This window comes from Gopherus flavomarginatus, chromosome 1, assembly GCF_025201925.1.
Source record: "Gopherus flavomarginatus isolate rGopFla2 chromosome 1, rGopFla2.mat.asm, whole genome shotgun sequence".
Taxonomy (NCBI): domain Eukaryota; kingdom Metazoa; phylum Chordata; order Testudines; family Testudinidae; genus Gopherus; species Gopherus flavomarginatus.
This window is the reverse complement of record NC_066617.1, coordinates 215,249,895-215,272,316: the sequence shown is the minus strand read 5'-3', so window position 1 is coordinate 215,272,316 and position 22,422 is coordinate 215,249,895.

Here is a 22,422-nt window from a genome sequence, read left to right as displayed (position 1 = left end):
AGATGCGCCATGATCCGCTCCGTCTTCCCACAAGACCTAGCAACAGAAGGTGTTGAGCTGGACTGTGGGATAGGTAACCACAGTGCATTGCTCACACTGTCGATGACAGTGCCCCAACTGTGGACACACTCTGCCGACAGAAGGAGCGAATGTGAACATGCAATACCAATTTTTGAATGTGGACATAACTTTTGTCGACAAAACTCTATAGTGTAGTGTGGAAGTAGAGCAAGAACTGACAGGGATTTGAAGGAGATTTCAATGCAAATAGTCCCCTCTGTGAGCAAGAATCAAGCTAGCTGTTACCCTAATAACAGGAGACTTGTAGAAGTGAGGATTCTGTGAGGCGAGTGGGAAAGAACTCTGTGAGATATTGTTGCGACCTTGTTAGATATGGAATGTAGGCTATGGTCTAAGTGAAAGTGAGAAAAATAAGATATCAAGATGACCTATGTATAAACAAAATGCAGCTGTTGCTTATTATTGTATGTAATAAAAGGTATAAATGCTTGCTGTAATTGCTTACCTGGGAGAGACCTGTTTAGCTCTCTTCCTCCATGCAGCTGGTAGAGATAATAAAGTATATGACTTGCTGCACCCAAAAAGAGAGTGAGAACTCTGTTTTTCTCCGACAGTAGACAAGGCCTTAAAGTAATCCAAGAAAAGTCCTGATATTTCTCATAGGAAGAAAGATGTCCTGATAAACAGAGTGCTCTGAACACCCATTGAGTTGTATGGTGGTCACAGCATTAAAAGGTATAAATCTCAAGTCTCACTGATTTCAGTGGAGTTACTCTGTTCCCTACCTGTAAAATGGGGATTTACACCCTCATGAGATCAGAATCTGGCCATGAGACTTATTTGCAGAGATTTATTAAGTAACATCACAATGTGGAATTTCCCTGAACTCTGTGTATTCAGCCTAAGAATCTTGGCCAGTCTTACCCTGCCCAGAGTAAAGTATCGGATACTACAGCTAGCATTTGAAAAGGCACCTTGTGCTTTTCAAAACCGATTGGTGGCTGCATTTTTCCCCCTAACCAATCTTTAATATGGATCTAGTTCTGACTACATTGCAGTGCAGTGAAATCACATTAAGTAATTTAAGGAGACTGGCAACCCCTTCAAGCATGATAAACCTTAGATTGCTTCCTCTAAAGCCCAATGAATCTGCGTAGACTGAGAGTAATGAAGAATTGTTATATCTGGAGTGGTTCTGAGCTTAGGTACACAGTTTGCCATCCTGACCAGGTGTTAGCTGGGGAATGACATGGTTAAGTCTCGGTCTGATGAAGCAGGTGCTGTTTCGCCCTCTAGGTAGAGGAAAGACAGTGGGTGGAATGAGAGGGGAAGGAGGAGGAAAAGCTCACAAAAGATTAAAGGCTGCAATTTCTTTGGGATTCTTTTACCCATATAAAAAACACTCTAGTGTATTCAACAGTAATAATCCAAACCATGGCTATAACATTACAGTGAGCTGTATTGTTTTGGACCACTACTCTCAGCATACCACAGCAATTGTACAAGGACAAACAGATTAGATGTATTCATGTTTTGTTTTTCAGTTACTGACACTGTTTCAAAAGCCCTGTTAACTGAGAGAATCTCAAGCAGCAAAATTCAGATCCAGATCTTGAAAATCCCCAAAGACCAGGAGTATTTGGCTTCCCTCTCTGTCTATTGACAGAAAAAGAAAGAATTTCACCTCCTCAGGAAGACTCCTGAATCCTGAAAACTTAAATAAATTCTTTATCGTGTGCATATGTGTGATAGATTGAGAGGTTGCCGCAAAGGTGGGGTATTTTAATGATTGGGGTTGGCACAAAACTATGCTTATCTCTTTAAGAAATGGAAATGAAGTCTAATTAGCATATACTAGTAGCAATTAGCATATAAATCCCATTCTGGGACTTGGAGGAAGGGAATGGACCAAGCAGCAACTTAACAGCATTTTGTTAGACAAAATTAGCTTCCAAATAACAGTCATACAAATATCTAAATTATTAGTAGCTTTGACTCTTAGTGTTAATACTGCATGAACACACTAATATCTAGCATACCCACTCACTAATAAAACAAGCCCTGGTACAAATGTAATCTATCTGATTTGTATTGTTATGCTACTGAAAGCAAATTTTGGCAGGTTTTATGTAAATATTAATTTAAAAGATGAACATTCTTAAGATGACTTTGGAGATTGATTTTTGCTAATAGATGAGTTACCAAAATGGACCACATTTGAGTAAGAACAGCCATGCTTTCATTTAAAAAAAAGTCATTTATGGGGGCATTTCTTGAACTTTACACTCTTTGTTAATTCAGTATGAAATAGGAAAACCTAGAGTTCAGTATTGCCAGCCACAAACATTCAAAATCAATTAATCTTAGGCCCCTCAATGGCTTAAAAAAATTGTGCTTTTTATTATTTGAGGGATTTTTTGCCTTCTGGTTCTTGAGCCTTTAGGGGTCACATTTGCAAGCTTTTCTTCACAACCACGAGGGTTAGAAACTTACTTTTAAAAAAAAAGGTGATATTATTATATGCTAAAATGATTCCATGAGCTGGGGCTTTAAGAACAACACCAAATATCACTAGATTTGCAATAAAATCATAAGTGTTGGCAACACTGAAACTACCACTTCTTAAAAAACTTAGCTTTGAATTTTTTGCGCACCTCTAATGTTTATCTCAAAAAAACTTGGTTCTATTATTGTTCTGTCTCAAAAATATATTCCCTACAAATGTGGATAAGTGGAATCAACTTAATATTTCTGCAGAGCACGCCTGGGGCCCAACTCTCCCTTCTGCATCTATATGGAGTCAGATCAGTCAGGTCTGAGGTTGAGTGGTATGGAAGTGGGATTGCAAGGCTGTGTACTATTTCTTTAAATCAGTAGCAGGAAATCTGGCAGGATAGAGCAGGGGTAGTTTATAGCAGAAAGTCTGCAATGATTAGTGAACACTAGAAAAGGAGAAATGGGGGAGAGAGAAGCTATAGGTATGATACTGTTTTCCTTATTCTAATAAAGTTCCTTGTTCTGTGTTGGAAGAAAGAAACTGTTTCTGTGATTCTTTGTGATTGTCACAGTCCATTCCCTTGATCCTGCAGACATCCCTCCACAGGTAACCCAGTAGGAAGTCACACACTTTATTGTTCCTGTAGGCTGTAGGCTGAGCACAATGCAAACAAGCAGGGTGTTCTTGCATCCCTCCATTCTCCCCATAGTCTCCCTGTGCTACCCTTCCATCTCACTCTATTTCAAGGACTCCCTGCAACTTTCCCAATCTCCCTCTTGCCAAGGGTTCTGTGTGCCCTCCATAAACCCCTTCTTCCATACCACTACCTCTGTATGCACCCCCATCTCCTTCTTCCCCACATGCCAGGGGCTGTGTTCTCCTCATTTGCCTATCTTCCCATACCATGTCCCCCCATTTTTCTTCCACACCAGCAGCTTTGTGTGCCCGACTATTCCTTCTCTCCATTCCAACTTTTCTGTGTGCCCCCACGACATGTCCACAATACTAGTTCCCCCAGTCTTCCCACACACACACTAAGGGTTCTATGTACCCCACCATTCTCCCTCCTCCTTTCTTCCAGGACCGCCATTTTCACTCCTGTGGCTGGGGCTCTGTGTGAGCTCCACTCCCTTCTTTTCCTCCCACAGCCCCCACTCCCTACATGCCTGAGTCTCTCAATCTCCCTCCTTGCCAGGGGTTCTAAGCGCCTCATTCCCTCTTCCCCATTTCCTCCATACCAGGGGCTCCCATTCCACCCTCCTCCCCAAGGCAGGGACTCTGTGTGTGCCCATATTTCCCCTCCCTGCATTTTTCCCTCCTCCCACATCAGGGTCCCCAGTCTCCACACACATAACCCTACATTCTGTGTTCTCTGCATTCCTCCACCCACACCAGGGTCCCACATTCTACCCCAATGCCCAGGGAGCACAGTCCCATTTCGTTCCCCTATTCTCCTTCACGCACCATTCTTCTTTCTTCCTGGGAGATAAGATATTCAGGATGCCAATGTGATAAACTTTATAGGGAGGATGAACAGCAATGAGATATGGGTATTGTCATGCTGGCAAGTGTTAGTGGCGTCATCAGTCAGTTGTTTGGTTGATAGACAGTTGCAGATGCTTGTGACTGTGCTAAAGAGCGGGCAGGGGCATCATCTGTTCCCCATTTTTTCCCTTTTCTGTTTCCAATTTCCCCCCAAATCAATAGGGTTCTGGCCATTCACACCTAGAATGTTCCCTGAAATTTTGGAATTGATCAGACGTGACTTTCAAAAATTATTGTGTTACAGACAGGCACACAGAGGAATGCCGTCGGTGGTTGAACTTGTGCTGAACTCAAGGGGTTGACTCTGTGGGGTTGGGCGATGGCTAATGTCCCTGCCTACTGCCCCCCTCATCCCTAGGCAAAATAAGCAGGGTGAAGTAATTGTGAAATGATCAGAACCATCCTATGCTGGTGGTGCCTCTGAGGGTCTGGGTTTGAGGCAGGAGTGCCAGAAGCTCCCCAGAAGTGGGGGGGCCACAAGTGCTCTAATTGTGGCCCCGCTCTCACTTCCCCCTTCTCCCGAGGCCCCACCCTGACATTGCCTCTTCCCTGAGGCCCCGCCCCCTCTTGCTCTTCTCTGTCCCCTTCCACCTCTCTGCCCCACCCCCGTCGCTCATCCTTAAGGCAAGTAAAAAGTGGGAGGCCTAAACGTTGTGTTTATTATATTACATACCGAGGTACCTTTAAACAAGTGAAGAGATGTGGCTCCAGGTGGTTGAATAATAGTGGGTATTGACTTGACACTAGCACATAAGCTAAAAAAAAAAGATTAAAAACTCATTTAAAGTTGCTAGTGTAGACTGTCAACCCTCCTATTTTGGAGTAGGATTTGGAACAACTTCTATATTTTATCCATTTGATATGTTCAGGGCATGGTGAGTGTCTCTGAGATGTTGCCTAATGAGGAGCCCCATTTACATATTCTCAATTTAATCTAAAGTAGGTGCTAATTGATTACTGCTGAATGTCAGCACGCTCTGATTATCAAGATGCTCTGGAAAAAAAACCTGAGCTGCATGTGAGAGAGGGATTTTGCATTCTGCACGCTGAGAACAGAATATTTACTTTCCCTCCCGCCCCACCCCCTGCCTGATATTATATAAAGATTTTAATTAGCTAGACCTGAGGTTCTTGGGTGAGTGCTGCTTCCTTGTGTCCTTCCAAGGCAACTGAGCCTGGCTGGATTGTCCTAGCTGTCTGTCCCAAGTGTCCATCTCATTTGGCCTTTCTCAGTTTAGAGATCACGGGACAAATTCTTCAGTGATGTAACTGATGTGGCGTTGCATCAGGGATGTGTTTGCCTCCCCCATCCCCTTTATACGTTGACCCTGAGAATTTCCCCAGCAGTCCCTATGTTGACGTTCAAGACTTGGTGCAGGACCAAGGAGGAAGGAGTTCAAGACACTAACCTGGGACACAGGAGTTCTGGGTTTAATTCCCTACAGATTTGGGAGGCTGTGTGGTCTAGTGAAGGGAGCACTGGAGTGAGAGTAGGGACACTTGGGTTTCAGTCCTAGCTTTGCCACTGACCAGCTGTGTAACCATGAGCAAGTCACTTCACCTCTCTGTTTCCCTTCCCAACCTTTATGTGTCTCTTCGAGTTTGATTATAACTCTTTATTGCAGGGACAGGGATATAGTCTCTTACTATATGTTTGTACGGTGTTTCTTGCAATGTGGCCCTGATTTCAGTTGGGCTAGTGTAATATGAATAAGCAAACCTTTCTATTCAGGTCATAACAAGTTTGACCATTTTGGGGCCCCTCAGTCCCCATCCCAGGCACTGTACAGATGGTTTGGACTATTTTCTTTTGCTTGGGTTTTCTTTATTAGAGGGTTTCTCTGGGCAGTGAGCCACGCTTTAACTCGTTTACGATTGTTACAGCGTGCCAGTTACTGTACCTGGAGCTGAGCAGTCTAGAAATTATGTAAATAAGTATTTAAGCCCTATATGATGACTAAATCACCACCACAACTATTAAAAATAAACAAAGTTAAGCCAGATATAGCATGGAAGTGCTCTCTCATTATTCTTTCTTGTGGCTGGCTACTGTTAAGCAAAACATTTCTGCTTCTTTGGGTTATGGTAGGATTAATCTATTGAGGTCCCATCATGCAAAAGGTTTTTTGTAATGTTTGTTCTCCCAGCGTGCTTTGCACCAACATCCTGCCCTCCAGCTTTTCCAATTTAACACTCCCTGCATGCTCTGTATAGATTTGGGAGGCTGCAGAGGGGACAGTGGGGCGGATGTGGCAAGCCCAGCTCAACTAGTGCTGTGCAGAAACAGTTGATTTTTCTTTTGGACAGTTAATACGTGTAGCTCCTCACTAAATTTTCCAGCTCCTGTTATATGTCTCTGATACATAGAAAGCATTTGGTGGTTGGGTCCAGGAATTAGACACTGTAGGGTGGAAATTATTAAAGAGATCCATCTTATGACAAAATGCCAGCTTCCAAGAAATCCCCTGACCTGCTCACTTAATGCTCCAATAAAGGAACTACATTTTAAACAGGACGTCAATTTAATTTCTTTTTTTATTGTTAGCAGCTACACATTGCCATTATTGGAAATATGTGACCCCTCCTCCTGTGGACTTGTGGTCTAGTAAAATATGGACTGTTCTTGTAAAGGAAAAGCTTTCACACAGGTACACGCACAAAAGAAGCACCAAAAAGTGGACAGATATTTAGAAATGTTGTCATCCTTTGCAGCGTACTCAGAGAAGGCGGCTCCCCAACCAATGAGCCAGAATCTTTAGCCAGGTTCTTTGGATATTAACCTGATCTGGAAAAGGAATGTACCAAATACAATGTTACCATTTTATTGTGACTTTGCCTTAATAAAAAGTTTTTAAAAAGAAAGAAAAAAGAAAATTTCCCTTTGGTTAGTGCTGTTGCTTTTAAGATCTGAATGTTGCATAGTCTCACAGAGAGTCTGTGGAGAAAGCTATTGTGTTGTACAGGGACAGAGCCAGCCTTACTGCCTCTAAAATTCGTCTGTGCAAGATAGTCAAGGGAGCTTCTATAACTGAATGAAAACTTTAAGAAAATGACTAATAATCAGGGCCACATTGTGGCTGGCCATGTGTGGTTATGCAGTAGGTAGGGGAGGGGCAGAGAGGCTGCAAAGAATAACCATCTCTCCACTTGTGTCCCTGCTCCCGGGACAGACGCCTTCTATGTTTTTGGCTCAGAGAGCACAATGATTATTCTAGGTTAAGTCCAACAGTGGCCTCCCCATGTGAGCCCTCGTCCAGACTAACCCGCGGCATCGGCGGGTTAAAATCGATTGCTCGGGGATCGATATATCGCGTCTAGTCTGGACGCGGTGTATCGATCCCCGAGCGCGCTTACATCGATTCCGGAACTCCATCAATCCGAACGGAGTTCCGGAATCGACGCGGAGAGCCGCGGACATCGATGCCGCCCCGTCCAGACTGGTGAGTACCTCGATTTTAGAAATTCGACTTCAGCTACGTTATTCTCGTAGCTGAAGTTGCGTATCTAAAATCGATTTTAATTCCTAGTCTGGACGTGGCCTGAGGCAACTAGGAGTTGGCAGCAGTGAGACCATGTGTACACCATCCTGTCCATACTGGCTAGCAGAGTGGCTTCTTCCAGTGGAGGAACACATGCAGCACCCTGTAAAACAGTGGAGCAGTGACTGTGCCTGCAAGTTTGTGCCTGTCTTGGGAGAGATGCCACAGAGAGCAGCTGCTGGGATGGCTGACCTCTCCTGCTCCTCCTTCCATGTGTTAATAACCTACTTAGCAGTGCAACAGAATAGCATACACATCATGAGAGTTAAAGATGTTTTAATCCCCCTTCTGATTCTTTTTCACCTTGCCCCTCTATATTTCTCTCTCTTTCTTCTCACATTCTTCAGCCCCAGCACATCCTTCCTGTCTGCCACACTACATTCCCTGCACCATCATTCAGTTTCCTTCCTGGCCCCTGCAGCCGCTCCAATGCCTCAGAGTTTCCCATCCTGTATTGTAATGCCTCATTCTGAGCACCCTCCATGTCTGGCCCTCCTATGAGTAAGAAGCCACCATTTCCCCTGACAACAGCCTGGCTCCAGCCTCTCTAGAAGTAGTGGGAGATGGTGGCCATCAGGCTGAGGGCAGCCTGCCTGTGGCTTCAGTCCCCTTTATAGTAAAGAGAGATGGTGGCCATTCTGGGATAAGGGCAAAACTTCATGACTATCATAATAATTAGTATGAAATGCTTTGCTTCTACTGTTTTTCTGAATATTTGATTCCTTCTGCCTTTGCAATGTGGATGTCTGGTAATGGAAATTAGTTGCTTTGCACAGGTAGTTAACCAATTACAGAATCATAGAGTCTTAGAAATGTAGGGATGGAAGGGACCTAAACAGGTTTTCAAGTCCAGCCCCTTGTGCTGAAGCAGGACTAAGTAATCCTAGATGATTCCTGACAAGTGGTTGTCCAATCTGGCCTTTAAAACTTCCAATGGCGAGGGTTCACAACCTCCCTTGGAAGCCTATTCCAGAGCTGTTCTACCCTTACAGCTGCAAAGATTTTCCTAATTCCTAATTTACATCTCCTTTGCTGCAGATTGAGCCCAATATTTCTTCATTGGCCTTCATTGGATGTAGAGAACAATTGATCATGGTCCTCTTTGTAACAGCCCTTAACATGTTTGAAGATTTACACTGCTCTACAGCCAAAATGCTTCTGAAATAAATCTAGTCCAACTTTACTAATTCTGGGTCACTGAGAACGAAAATGATGCTTAAAATTGTGGATTGGCTCTAGTTTTCAAGCTATGCTATTGGGTCAGTATATACGACCCTTGACTTGGGAATGGCAGAGGATAAGTGAGTTATAAAGGGAAGGGATCTCAATTTAAACCAGAAATGACTAAAATACATCTTTGACTGGATCTATGAATAAATCTATGACTGGGTTTGGACAGTACTTGCTTTTTAGGCAAAACAATGAATGATGCAATCTGAAGCTGGTATTGCGTCATACATGATATGAATTGCATCATGTTATTCCTAGAAGTCATGGATGATGCAATCATAACGAAGCTTACATCACTCTGCTGAACAAATTGCCCTACATCAGCTCTAGAAATCATATAGTGTCGTGCTCTCTTCTTTGTCGGTGTTTGATTTTGCAAAGGGACACATTTCTATTTAGACAAAGTGAGCAGAGATGCCTTGTACATGTGTGAACAGTGCAGATAACTTCTCCTATGTTTGTGGTGAAGTGACTTTTGCATCACAAAAGCGCAGTCTAACCACTATGGTTAAGAAAGCCTATCACCTTTATTTTGGCTGCAAAATTGGAGCTCAGGACAAGAGATGGGCCCCGCACATATGCTGCAACACTTGTGCAACAAATCTTGGCCAGTGGTTGAACAGGAAAAGGAAATCTATGCCTTTTGCAGTGCCAATGATTTGGAGAGAGCCAACAGATCATACCAGCAATTGTTACTTCTGCATGGTGCCTCCAGTTGGGAAAGGTGTGTCAAAGAAGAAAAAGTGGACTGTGCATTATCCAAACATTCCATCAGCTATACGCCCAGTACCCCACGGAGAAGGACTGCCGGTTCCTGATGCACCAGAATCATTCTCACTTGAGTCAGACGAGGAAGAGGAAGAGGATGAAACTTCTGCTCCTGAACCATCAGTATCACAGGACCCACATTTTCTCCCATCCTCCTCCTCTGAATACCACCTCATAACACAAGGTGAACTGAATGACCTTGTCAGGGATTTGGAACTACCCAAGAGTAAGGCAGAGCTGTTGGGCTCCAGACTACAGCAGCGGAATCTCCTGGCAGGCTATCAGGGCAAATGGAGCCCATCAATGCTTGCAGACTATTGCTGGACAGTGACAAGAGATGCTCCATTTAATGAATACAAGAGACAAGCCAAGAAACGCCGAGTAGACACTGAATAGGACTAAACTATGTACATAATAGTTTTTTGCCTTTTGTTTCATAATAAATTTTATTTTCATAACCCTTTTGCTGATTTTTAAAGTGTTACATAAACAGGACAGGTGAAATATTATCATGTAAAGCAACCATAAACACATGAAAAGACCTAGGTTTACAATTTATGATTAAAACTCTACTATCTACACAATATACATAGACATAAAATGTAAAAACGTAAATATCTTAGAAACAGTAGCCAATCAATTGTTTTAATTGTCATATTTGAATTCAGCACATCAAAATACATAATAAATAGCACATTTTATCTCCGAAGCAGACGACTTCTCAAAAATTGTAGACCAGTGTTATCAGATCCCCCCCTCAATTTTCTTTTCTCAAGACTAAACATGCCCAGATTTTTTAACCTTTTCTTACAGGTCAAGTTTTCCAAATCTTTTAATTTTTGTTGCTCTTCTCTAGACTCTCTCCAATTTCTCCACATCTTTCCTAAAGTGTGGCACCCAGAACTGGACACAGTACTCCAGCTAAGGCCTCACCAGTTCTATCTAGAAAGGGACAATTACTTCCTGTGTCTGACATACAACACTCCTGTTAATACAACCGAGAATAATATTAGCCTTTTTTACAACTGCATTCAAGAGAGAAGCTGAGCCTGCGAGCTGGGGAAAAGGTAAAGGAAGGAGTCAAAGAAATGAAAGCATTTCATTCAATAACTAAAATATGAATCCATGGGGACTTAAAGATATTGCACGTGCCTATTGTCTGAATGAAATTAGCATGTGTGAGACTTCCCTCCTCAAATACTCTAGCAAGAAGAGGAAATGGCATAACTGAATCAACTCCATCACTTGAATGGTTAAAAACTAGACTGGGCGAGGCCCTTGAACATATACATAGTAGAATCGTGCTTCCCTCGCTCACACAAGTAACCCTATTAAAGACCGTGGGGCTACTTGTGTGTGTAAAGGGAGTAAGATTTGACCCACAGGAGAGAACAATCCAGCATCGGACTAGATGTTGTGTCTTTTCCATCTCAGACTTCATTGACAGGATACTGTACAAGGCAGCCTGCTAGAAAATTATTGAAAAAAATAAAGAGAAATAGACGTGTTTAAAAAATGTAAAGTGTTTGTCACAGAGAGTTTATTTTCTCCTTTTAGGAATAAAACAAAATGCCCAGCTGGTCAGAGCTTTACGTTTTCAGGGAAAGATGTTGCATGGCTGTAGCTGGTTGGAAAGGCACCGTTTCCATACCACCACACACCCCACCTTCCCTTCACCCCTATATAAAAGTTGACAATTAGCTTTTAGTGCACATACATGAAGGGAGATACATGCTTTGGCCTCTGTATGAGAGCAATAATTCTCTTAAATTGATGTGTCAGCAAACTAAAACTCAATATTTTTTTTCACACAGTATATTTTACAGTCAGAGAACCTTCACTAATCGGAATAAAGCAATTTGGCTCCCTGTCATTGCTCACGGAAAACATATGAGCTGGTTGGCATGTATGGCCTCCTAGATTTATCAGTGTCTCCCATCCAGTGCACAGGAGGTTCAGGGCTGCAGCTCTGAGTGGAGTGAATTTTTATGAATACTTTGTTCTGAGAATCCCCATAGCTAGATTTATTCCTTATTTTCAGAAACATTTTATTTATTGTCCATAGCCCATACCCTCTTTAGGTCCACTGGAAGTCATATTTTACATGTTTGATTTGTATTATTAGGTCTTTATTGCTTCATGTTTTTAAAAAGTCTGGCAGATGCCACCATTCCCAAAGCTGTCCGTCCATTGTGTGTGTTTTTCCAAAGGTGCCAGACATCTGTGATGGGTGTACCTGTAACTTTCCTCTCAAACAGGGAACCCTACTAAACACATCTTGCATCAATATCTTGGGCATTGTAACTGGCTTCAGTACTGTTCATTAGCTATATCACCTTAGGGTGACCAGATGTCCAATTTTTAAAGGGACAGTCCCGTTTTTGGGGACTTTTTCTTATATAGGCACCTATTATCTCCTCACCCTATCCCGTTTTTTCACAGTTGCTATCTGGTAACCCTATAACACCCCTAAAGATGTTTTTAGGCCCCCCTCCAGCTGCCCCAGTGCAGTCTACATCAGTGCTATGCCTAGGTGGATAGGACAGCTACGTAACTGCAGTCCTCCTTGTTCGACTGCGCAGTGCTGTGCCCCGTCTTTCAGTGACCGTTGTACACTCCCTGCCCTGATACCCCAAGGTGACAATTCTACATGCAATCTCTTGCTGTGCTGTTGCTCTCCCCCTTTGCCATAATGTGTCTTCATGTTACAACATTGTTTTGGGACACAAGCAACATATCTCGTCATAAAGAAAGGGACCTGCTGGACCAATTAAAGACCCCAGGCTGAGAACTCCTGGCCTAGAGTACATGGGTTCTGAAAGACAGATGATGCCCAGGTTCGCACTGTGAAGGGAATCAAAGAGAGAGTTTACTTGTGGATGAGCTCTAGAAACTCCTCTGGGGTCTGTTATCACTGCAGAGTTAGCTTGGATGCTTACCAGTTTTTTGTCTTGACAGCCCTCCCATACACTCAGCCAAATTTGATGGCTCTTTCAGTCTGGGCTTATAGGCACCAACTCTGTGGGTGCTCCCGGGCTGGCACACCCACGGGGAAAAAATGGTGGATGATGAGCAGGGCTGTCCTTAGGATTTATGGTGCCCTAGGCAGGATTATTAAACTGGTGCCCCTGCGCCTGTCTTGCTCTTAGCAACACAAACATAAGCTTACAGTATTGGAAAACTTGCCATATGCATGTTATTAAAACCAGTTTAACTTAATTAAGCACACTGTAATGCTGATGGACTAGCACTAAAGAGGTAGCATTATAGAAAAAATTCTGATTTGACAGAATGATGCAAATAAAATAATTTTTTAAATTTGTCAACATTTTATTGGAAATTTATATGAAGAGGTATTAAAACAAGGACTAGTTTTTAATTAAAAGCAATCTTTCTGGCTTTTTTGGCTGCAAAATCAGTAATAATGTCATCGTATGACAAAGACAAAGTTGTGTCTTGTTCGATTGCAAGAATAGCAACACCAGTCAAGTGTTCCTGACTCCTTGTAGAGCGGAGATAGTTTTTAATGAGCTTTAGTTTTGAGAAACTCCATTCTTCCGATGCTACTGTTACAGGAATTGTCAGTAGAATACGAGTGGCAATGTACACATTAGGATATATGTCAACAAGTTTGCTGGTATGACTAAACTGCGCAATGTCCATCATCGATTTTGCATGTGGGAACAACTCAATTCTTCATACAGTTCAAGTCCATTTAAATCAAAATGATCACCATGCTTCAGGAGGCTCTCTAGGTCAGGGGTCCCCAACGCAGTGCCTGCGGGTGCCATGGTGCCCGCAGGGGCCTCTCAGTGCACCCATGTACTGGCCGGAGGACGAACATCTGCCAAAATGCCGCTGAAATTTGGCGGCATTTCGGCACCGATGCATCTGGATGACACCACTTGCCACCAACAAGCAGTGTCATCCAGAGGCGTTGCTGCCGAAATGCTGCCGAATTTTGGCAGCATTTTGGCAGATGCTCGTCCGCCGCCACGGTCCTTCGTCTGGTGCCTGCCAGATGAAAAAGGTTGGGGATCACTGCTCTAGGTTTTTGCACTTTGTCATTAGTTCTCTTGTTTTCCTATTTCATTGAATTTAGTCCCGCTCAGCCCACTGCCAGCTGAGTGAATGGAACCCCAGACCAACAGCAGGTTGAATGGCTCAGCCAGGGTCTCAGTCCCCGGCCTGCTCAGCTGTTGCCAGCCTGGGGTTCCTTGGGGGTCCCCAGGCCAGCAGCGGGTGCTGAGTGGGGCTGGCAGCCAGGACCCCAGGTGGCAATGGGGCAGCAGCCGGAACCCCAGAGCAGTGGCGGGCTGAGCCACTCAGCCCACCACTGTGTGCCATCAAAAATCAGCTTGCATGCCACCTTTGGCACATGTGCAGTAAGTTGCCGACCCTTGCTCTATACACTAGTAAGGAGATGGGCATATTACAGTTGTTGGAGGGCTCTATTTAGCAGTAACAGGGCTATAGGAAAGTCAGTCAACATTTTTTGTTTCTCTGATAAAAACTGGCCCACTCCCTTCCCCATACCAAACTTGTCACAAATAATTGTCAACAACTTAATTTTCTGTTTTTGGCTAAGATATTGATTTAAAAAAAATATTGAAATTGAGTTCAGGATTGTTAGCAAGCATTTTTGGCAAACAAATTTGTTAAATGACAATCTAAATGGCAACACAGTACTGCTTTCATGCTTGGCTCACCCCCTAGCCTGCTGGTCCAACGGCTGCAGTAGAGGAAGAGATAGGTGGAAAACTGCAGGACCCCAAAATCCACCTCTTGGGATACAGAGTGGCAACAGCAGCAGCAAACCCTCAGGTCCAATCACACACCAATGGGCACCACCGCCAGCCCAAAGGACCATGGTGAAGTTAGCACAGCATCTGATCTTAGGGACGGGGCACCTATGGAGCCACAGCAGCTCATCCTGCCCTGTGCAGCTCCCCCCAGATGAGATGGATCACTGCCAGCCCGGGGGAGAGATGCTATCCCCAGCTAGGGTGACCAGATCCAGATGTTCTGATTTTATAGGGCCAGTCCTGATATTTGGGGGTTTGTCTTATATAGGCACCAATTACCCCCACCTAGGGTGACCAGACAGCAAGTGTGAAAAATCAGGACGGGGGTTGGAGGGCAGGGAATAGGAGCCTATATAAGAAAAAGACCCAAAAATTGGGACTGGTCCTATAAAAGTGGAACATCTGCTCACCCTACCCCAACCCCCTGTCCTGATTTTTCACACACGCTATCTGGCTATCCCCAGCCCAGCCCTGTGCGACCCTTCCAATCCTGGCTTTCACTTTCAATCCTCAGCAAGCAGCCAGCCAGCCTCCCCTCTCCTCCCCCACCAGCACCTCACCCAACCCAGCCTTGATGGAGGGGATGGGGGAGAGAAGGGTGCTCCATGGGGGTGAGAGAAACAAGGGGGTGCTCTGTGGGGCAGGGGGGAGAAGAATGGATGTTATGGGGGACAACAAAGGATACTGCCAGAGCCGCTGAGCCTGCCTCACCTCAAGCCAGGGGAAAGAGTCACACTCACAGGTGAGTTCCTTCCCCCACTCCTTCCCAGCAGCCAATCCCCTCCCTCAGACTTTGCTGCATTCAGCTCTCTCTAGGACCCAGCACCCCTGCTCTTACATGCTCCACTGCTTTCCGTCTGTCCGGGCTCCCAGCAGAGCAGTGCCCACAGACCTAGTGGTGCGCTAGGTGGCTGCCTGTTCTGCCTATGGCTAAGGATGGCCCTGGTGATGAGTGCCCCTTCGGCAGTCCCCCTATCAGCTCCCCCCCAGCACCTCCTGCTCACAGGCGGGCCCCGTGGATCAGCACCTCCCCCTCCCCGACCCTCCCTGCACCTCCAGCCCACTCCAATCAGCTGTTTCATTGCTTTTAAAAAGTGAAAGTACTGGCCAGGTTACAACTGTTAAAAGCATTTCCTTGGTACTTGACCCACATTGTTAATATGTTATAATAAAATAGCTAGATGGGGCACATCAACAGTGTCTCGGTTGAGCTGTTTTAATAAAAAGAGAACGTTCAAAGAGCTTGGCCAAGCAGGCAGTTTGGATATTTGTGGTGTGGGGGCATCAGGTATCCATCTCCACCTCTAAGTGAAAGGTCTATATTGTTCAGCGTTCAGCCTTGTACCTCCATAATATATTGCATGGGAGGCATGTTAAGAACCCAGGAGACTCCTGTGTTGTGTTGTGTTGCTGCTTCATAGAGCAAAGGTACGTACACAGACAATCCAATCTGCGCTAGCGGGCAAATGGATGAGTCAGTGCTTGAACTTTGCAATTCTGCCAGTCCAACAGGGGGCTACAGCCCTGTCACATGAATTCCATTAGGTCACACCGAGCTGCTGTAAAAAGCTCACTTCCTTTCTGCAGATCAGGTGTTACAGGAATGTGAATAACCCTATCGACAGAAAGAAGACTTGTTTCATACTTGACGTTCTTCCCCACACAAATCTCCCATTGCAGTTTCAGTGGGAATTAGGAGTGTGGGACAACAGCAGCTTTGGTCTTTCATTGCATTGCTGGCTTGGCAGCACTCTCTCTGAATTGGAACCTCTTGAGAAAGAATGGTGTCTAGTTTCTTACGGGGTCCCTATTTATCCAGGTCTGTGTTTCTCAACATGTGGGGCATGACCCACAGGTGGGTCTTAAATGGTGCCTCTCGGAGGGTCAGCACAGACTGAAAAAACAAAAAGACAGCTACACCAGCTGTGAGTTCTTGTTATAGCCCCAATCCTATAAGTCTTTACAACAAGACACAAGAGGTGGATTGTGGGTTCTGGGAGAAAATAGGAGGTGAACCACTGGTCTAGGTATCTTGCCACTTGGAGGTCGTTCTTTGTTGTTGTGTGTTTATTTTGGAAGTTTTAGAACATAATACTAAACAGCTTTCAAATGACTTTCAATTCCAAAATATGAGTGGCTGCAAAAGAGAGTGTAGAGCAGGATCCTTCTTGTCCTTTGAGAAACATGAATCAACAGGCTGCCCATAATTACCCTATTCACTCTGTTTCCCAAACAAAATTCCTATGATCCTACTAATGGGACTTCCTGCAGTTTGCAGTGCACACATCTCAGTCTGCAAAGATATAGGACATGTGAGCAATCATGAAATTGTATGCAAGTGTCCCAACAATTTGGCAACAAATTTTATTCTCACTGAAGGGTTTTGTGAAAGACAGTCTTCTGGAATTTTCCCATCTGAATATCATTCTTCTTGTATGTGCCAAATGTACAACTCTATGCATGAGTCTGCCTTTAAATAAGGTGGCGTCACTCATGTGAATGATTTCATAGTAACAGTGTTAGTGCTGTTCTGATAAAATATGTAGTTGTTGTATGAGAAGTAGGTAGTTAAATGTTATAAAACCCATTTTATAATGGTGGGGAGAAACCGACGCTGCAGTAGAAAGTTTAAGTGACTTGCTTAAGGCCAGGCAAGTAAGTCTGTGGCAGAACCACTACTAGAACTTGGAAATTCCTGGATTCCAGGGCTACTCTCTGTCATACTGCTTCTTGAAGACTGCTTGGATCTTTACCTGCATACTCTGTTGGCTTCTCTTATTCTGTTTTTGTCTTATTTCAGTGTTTTCACATTCATATATTAAAAGGCCAGAAGGGACTGGTGTGATTATCTAGTCTAACCTCCTGTGTAACGCATGCCATAAGGCTTCCCTGATGTTACCTCTTTCTGGAATGGCAACTTTCTATTACTGCCAAACCTAGTTGTCAAAAATAATAATAATTTACTATAACTTATATTTTGATAGCACTTTTCATCCCGAAGGATTCCAAAGCGCTGCAAGCCGTACCTACACTAAAATGCCCCACCATTGTTATCACTGGTGTAGCTCTGCCTGTGGTAGGAACAGTAGGAATGCTGTGGCTGGGCTTTTAACCATCATATCATCTAGCCCTGCTGTGCAGCAACTTTGTCTCTGCTGGCACTTCCACGATTGCTACCATTGATGGAGCTGCATGGGTGATAGGAACTGTGAGAAACTTTTTTGGGGAAAAGTTCTAGTGTTGACACAGCACTTCCTGCTAAATACACAGGTCACACTTGCCCTCTGTTGAAATTCAACCACCTCTGTGATGAAACATGGCTTACCAATGCATGGTGAAACTGAACAGAAGCTTAGAGGGAGAACGACATCCAACTGCAAGGGCCGGGGGGCATATTTCTTAAATACAGAGAATGTAGATTACAATTAAATTGGCATTTAGCCATGCTCGCACAGCTAACATGCTGATCCATACATAAAGTGAAATAGGATATTCTATGACCACAGGGGGTCAGGGCATTGACTTTGTCTAGTCTGGAAAGCTCACTTCCTGTGTCCCTAGCACCACGCTCAGTAACAGCTCAGAGAAAATAGTACCATTTACTGCAGAATAACCAACACCATTTCCTTCAGCACTGGATTTTCCAAGGAGGTCTCCCATCCATCTACTGGCCAGTCTGACACTGCTCAGTTTGGGATCACAGCCCCAGGTGATATGATTATATGTAGGAATGGGACTTAAATACAGACGAGGGCTCCAGCCATTTCAGATCTTTGCTTAGTTTATTCCAGACTTTTTAAATCTTTGCCATGTTTAGCTGAGCAAAAGGTAAGAATGGAATCACTTGGAATAAGTCCCAGGGGCTTCAATGGGGACAGAAGCATATATCAGAGAGAGAGACAGAGCGAGCAGAGTTCTGGTTTGTCAGTATGTGAGACCTCAAGCTGAGTGACTGGGAGTTGACATTCCTTCTATTTATTTATAAAAGTTGTAACTGTGGAAATTAGCCTTAGAAGCTGTAGACCCATTACTATTATTTTTATCGTCCTTCTAAGACATACCCTGAGGCATTCCTGGAGACTGAGTCCCATTGTACTTTGCATAATTGATTATTCCATGGAGCTTTAATATGGATTGAAGAAATGGAATCCAGAGTAAATACATTCAAAATTTTGCTAGCAGGCCGAATTTAAAACTGATTTTCTGAACCTACTAGGATTATTCCTTCTCAGCTAATGATTTAATTTGAGCTAGCCACCCTGAGAGGTGCAATATGTGAGGTAAGTCTAGCTCACTGGGCTGCTTTAAAGAAGTTTATCCTGTATACTGCAACTGTAAGGTTGTGAAAATAAAATTACACTAACAAATTATACATTATGGACCAATGAATAATCCTGATGCTTGCTCAGGTCCCGGCTGGTGCTTCCCGGTGTAATGCTGCAGTCTCCTGTCACTAGTACTGTCAGCTGATTCACTTCATTTCTGATAAACGAACAAGTTTCTGCATGTGACAGGGGACAGAACTAAGGGGTTAGAGTTTGCCTTTGTCGATCTCAGCTTGAAAAGAGCTCTCAAAGCTCCAGGTGGCCAGACTATCTTCCATAGGTGGGCATTTCAATGCATTTATTGGGAGAATTCCAGCAGCTTCTTCATCTTGCCCATTAACAGTCCTTTCCCTCCCTTTCCTTAAAGTTGTCTTTTCCTTTCTCCCCATTTCTGATGACCCCATATTCTGTGCTTCGATATGCAAAGCTGCTCCCACCGATTTCAGGTAATTTCATGGTTTAAAGGGGGCTAAATTCCAGACCTGGCAGAAATTAAAGTCCTCTAAGGTGGATCAGTTGCCATCTAGGAGCCAATACAAACAAACTGCCCAAGCCCTGAATATTGATACAAGCTAATGAAATTCTGCTCAGACGTGACAGAATTAGCATTATTTTCAGATCATTTTAAATCCTGGATTTGTTTCTTGACTTCAAAGCTCCAAGGCAAAATTTGCCCATTATATTCTATCGTAGGAATTGTTTTTTTAGCTCCCACTATGCATTTATATGAATAGCTTTCATGAAACCTTGTCATCAGCTGTGTATGGTCTTAAGAATGAAAAATGTGATGGAGTCTGGTATTTTTAGGGGAGCAAACTTTTGCAATCATTTCATGCATTTTGGTAGTATACAAACGTAGATCAGTAACTGAAAAGTTGGGGGCTTCCTTGGAGTTAATTAAATGATTGGCTCATGTCTACTAAGAAGCAATGCAGTGAAAATGTGGGTGCTCAGAATATGATTGATCTGGTGAAATCCCTAGTTTCACAAGTTTTTCTAAAATCTGATGGTATCATAGTTCTGTGTTCTGAGCCTCAGTCCAGGCTGAGGCCCAGGGCTGTACCGCAGAGATGAGTGCCTGCTGTCACACTGGAGACAGCTGAGCTAAATCCTTATGTTAGATCCAATGTAAGAGGACAGCCTTTAGCTCAAAATGCCTACAATCAAATAGAAGGCAAGAGGCAACCATAAAGTGTGGGGTCAGGGGCATGGGAGCAAAAGGAAATGGAAATAAAAGATGTGTTAACTTAGGCCAGGTGTGTGCAGCACAGTTAGATAGATTTGGGGCTGGACTTTTGGTTGGTTATTTTTTAAAACTGATATAAATAACAAACACACTGTAAATTCCAAGATGAAGGCTATGCTAATCTCCTGCTCTTCTTCTCCACCCTCCAACTCAACTGAAGTAGGAAATGCATAGTTAATATCGTACAAATAACCTTAACTCTGTTGATATCCCTCTCTGACCTTTCACCCTGCACCCACTGGGTTTTGGCATGTAAGCTATCTGTTTCTTTCTCCGGTCCTGAAGAGGTTCGTAGCTCTAGATACAATAGCTATGTGTCTACGCTAAGTCTTGCCATATGGCAATCCTTTTCCATTTGAAACCAATGTGTGCTTTTGAAGAATTGTCCCAAATGGTTACTCTAGTATTGCCAACTCCAAGTGTTCAAAAATCATGAATTTTTAAAAATGCATAGATTCCTAGAGTATAAAGCCAGAAGGTACCATTGCGATCATGTAGTCTGACCTCCAATAGGTTTTAGGACTCCCCTGAATTAATTCCTGTTTGCACTACAGTGTATCTTTTGGAAAGACATTCAATCTTGATTTAAAATTTTCTAGTGATGGAGAATCCCCTACATCTTTTGGTAAGTTGTTCCAATGGTTAATTACCCTCACTGTTAAAAATTTGCTCCTTCTCATCTGAATTTGCCTAGCTTCAATTTTCAGCCATTAGATCTTGTTATACCTTTATCTGCTAGATTGAAGAGCCCTCTTATCTAATTTCTGTTCTCCATGTTGGTACTTACAGACTGTGATCAAGTCACCACCTTAGCTTCTCTGTGATAAGCTAAATAGACTCAAGTAACTCAGTCTATCATCTTAAGGCATGTTTTCCAGTTCTTATAATCAGTCTCATGGCTCTTCTCTGAACCTTCTCCAGTTTATCAACATCCTTCTTGAACTGTGGACACCAGAACTGGATACAGTGTTACAGTAGCAGTCACACAAGAGCCAACTAATAATAAAACCTCCCTAGTGTTACTTGAGATTCTCCTGTTTATACATACAAGGATTGCGTGAGCCCTTTTGGCAACACCATCGCACTGGGAGCTCAAAACAATAAATTTTGGGTTCTTTTCTTTTTCCTTCTTGATTTTTAGCCTTTAGTGTGCACTTGGGTCACATTTTCAAGCTTTTTGCTACAAACAGAAGGACTAAAAACTTATTTTTTGAATGAAACTGAGATTCCCATGTAATCACCTGACTCCAGGAGCTCAGACTCCAAGAGAAAATACTGAATACTGCAACGCTAAATACTGCAACACAACATAAAATTGTGAACCCTGTACCTGATATGTGGCCACTTCTGATGAACAGACGTAAAAGCCTTTTCTCCTCGGAAAATGTCAGAAAATATAATGTACAAATGTACAATTTATGTATACAAACAGAATGTGTAATAACCTCTCTCTTCAGGTTATTGTGTATGGTTTTAAAGGATACATCAGTAGCTTGCTGTACTACTATAAAGACAAGCTCATTTGTATACCACTTTAGCATTTTAAACAATCAGTTTATCAACAAAAGTGAGTTAGGCCCAGTTAGCTCACCTCTAAGTTTTCAGAGATGCCAGTGCAATTGACATAAGCACTGTTTGAAGTTTGCAAGTGTAATTAGTCAGGCATGGGAGGGAGGGTTGTTGGCATGAGTGATACAGGGACAGAGTTAAGTTAAATTTGTTGTATAGGCTTCTACTAAAAGTACAAATATTGGTAAGAATTTTGTAAGAAATATTGGTATTCCTCTACACTGACATTTGTTTATTTAGGAAGTATTAACCGGTTTACAGTCCCTGCCGTGTGAATGTCAGAAACAAAACAATACTCATTACAACAGTGAGCTTTTGTTTAAAGAAACATTGTGTAGTGATGCAGTCATCTGATCTCTCTACTTAACAGAGGTTTTTACTGTATCACAGAGGGAGCATCATTACAATACCTGTGGCATATCATTTTATACTGATGCTTTCAAAATCTTAATTGTACTTAAAAAAATAAAAGTATCAAGCCAAATAAGGCTAGAAAAGTCAAGAAAGCAAAATAAGTTCTCTCAAGAAGTTAACAGACATTAGTTTTGTTTATGGAAAACTTCCTCTTCAGCATAGTTGGTTGCTCTTTGCAGACTTCCTGTGTGGCCACTAGATCTGTGTGTATTTATATTCTCTCTCAGTAGAAATGAAAAAACAGGAACCCTACATAAAAGTGAAATATTGAAACAAGCAGACCTGTCGAGAGAAAGTTTGGCCCTGATACATCATGTTTGCTGGGGCCTAACCCTCTCCCACTTCCATTAATTTATACAGGCGTTAGGGAGAGGCTGAGGCCATGTCTACATCTAAAGTTTTGCAGCGCTGGTTGTTACAGCTGTATTAGTACAGCTGTATAGGGCCAGCGCTGCAGAGTGGC